We start from the raw sequence: 2,143 nt of genomic DNA, 5'->3' as shown, positions 1-2,143 counted from the left end.
ACACTGCAATTGGTACAATACGAGGAACATAACCAGAGCTTTAACCTACACAGCTGGCCGATACTTCAGGAGCAGGTTTTACGAGAATAGAATGATGGTGCTATATTTAGGAAGGCTGTGAGTGTGGTTGGAATTGCTCTCGTGTTTCCCAGACTTTACACATCGGAACAGGAGCTGGCCATTTAGCAGCGAGTGGTTAGGATCAGGAATGCACGGCTTGAGACTTTCTGGCCTCAGGTAAGTAGGTGGTGCTCAGGAATAAGGTGAAAGGTTGAATCTTCTGCACTGACTCTCTTTAACAAACTCCAGCACCAGGTCAGACGGAAATGTTAAGCGAGCAGCTGAACTGCTGAATCCCACTTTGAAGGAGTTGGCCGTGGTGTCAAACAAATGTGTTCCGTTTAATGATAATAATTGTTAGAATTGGAATTCAAGCTGAAAACACGTGTAGAGGAGACAGTGACCTGAACACAGCCCCTTCGACCGCCCGGCCATCCTGACTATTCAGCGCTGTGTGTGGCCACCTGCAGGTTGATTTTGAACTTTTGTGTCCTGTCACATGAAATAAATGAGGGCAGCAGGCGTATCTCTTGCTGACACCGGGGAAACAGTGAGACAGACTTGGAGCAAGGGTCTGGTTATTGCCAAACAGCAAAGGAAATATTAATTCTGGAAGAACAATATCCAAAAGAGCAATACCCCAACCTGATTTGAACACACAACCTTTTCATCTGGAGTTAGACACACTACAGTTGCACCACGAGGCCTACACAGTAAGTTGGAGATGTTCGTCTATATGAAGGTTCTGCAATACAAGGGGCTTTAAAATCCCCGCCCATTCCCACCAGGTTTCAAAAGTAGCGCTCAGCTGACAGGCACCGGATGGTTTGTTCGAAAACCTTTCTCTTGCTTTCACGGGAAACCATCATTAATTAACCCCTCACCTTCTTTACACAATCAAACAAATGCTAACTCAGGGACACTCCATACTTCAATCATTTGACCTGTGCTTTGGGGAGCGGGCAGGGAAGTGGACCTGAGTCCATTATCAGATCAGCCATGATCGTATTAAATGGTGGAGCTGGCTCGAGCGGACGTATGGCCCACTCCTGCTCCTATTTCTCATGATCTTATGTTCTTATGCATGTTAACCCATTTTACGCACTGTATTTTAGCTTTCTGGTTGAAAGTGTTCATTGCCGATGACACCACCAATCTGGGGCATTGTTTATCAAATTTATCAGCACCGATTATTCCTACCGTGCACACAAAATACAATCAGTAGTGAAGATAAAATCCCACCGTGTGTATTTTCAGATTCAACGCAGTAGCATTTCAAATAAAGTGAAAGAATTTTACACTGAAAAGATTTGCAAGTGTTACTTGTATTTGTGTCTTTAATTAAACTTTGTGGCATCTGACTCCCGTTCATGCCACTGCTGAATATGAAAGGAGGATTTGACATTGACCAGACTGCACTGCCCCTGATATTTGTCAATTCATCCTTTATATTCAGTGGTTTCTCGCCCTTTGATGGGCTGCAGTGTAGCGGATATGACGTTGGCCTCACACGCAAAAGGTCCCCGGTGGATCCGTTTTCTCTCACTCAAAGTTATCTATTTATCGGTGAAATAAAGAGCAATTAATGAATAAGGGAGCCCTTTTGCCAGGAGAATAAATAGCAAATAAAAACAGCAAATGCTGGAAATCTCAGCAGGTCAGGCAGCATTTGCAGGGAGACGAAACTCGCCTCTGATTGTTCATCCACAGCAAGTTTAAACATAATATTTCTTCCTGGGATTGAACCAGGACCTTTCGCGTGTAAAGCAAACGTGATAACCACTACACTACAGAAACCTCTTGTACAACAGCCCACACAGCGAGGATCTGACCAGTGAGCTCCCTCTGTGCTGATCGGGAATGTGTTGGCTCTCCTGAAACAACTTCTGTCCCACACTGAAAGTTCTCAATCATTCTCCTCCGCTGCCCTTTACAGAAATGTCACGGATCACCCAGCCACCGTGTTCATTTACACATCCTCACAGTGGGGCCACAGAGGCGCCTACCGTCTCCCCGCGATCAGTGAACTCACCCAGTTTACAAAATTAAACACCAAACACGTGCCCGGCAAAGTGCAGGAGAA

At 45.3% G+C, this 2,143-nt stretch overlaps 1 non-coding gene across 1 annotated transcript; it reads right to left on the bottom strand.

Annotated features, from left to right (window-relative positions):
* Positions 1 to 1,785: 1,785 nt before the first annotated feature.
* On the bottom strand, positions 1,786 to 1,857 carry trnav-uac (transfer RNA valine (anticodon UAC)). The gene has a single exon. It is a non-coding gene; the product is annotated as a tRNA-Val (tRNA).
* Positions 1,858 to 2,143: the final 286 nt, after the last annotated feature.

Source organism: Pristiophorus japonicus, unplaced genomic scaffold, assembly GCF_044704955.1.
Source record: "Pristiophorus japonicus isolate sPriJap1 unplaced genomic scaffold, sPriJap1.hap1 HAP1_SCAFFOLD_45, whole genome shotgun sequence".
NCBI classification, from domain to species: Eukaryota; Metazoa; Chordata; class Chondrichthyes; family Pristiophoridae; genus Pristiophorus; species Pristiophorus japonicus.
The sequence above is the reverse complement of the archived record's forward strand: the minus strand, read 5'-3'. Positions and strand labels throughout refer to the sequence as shown.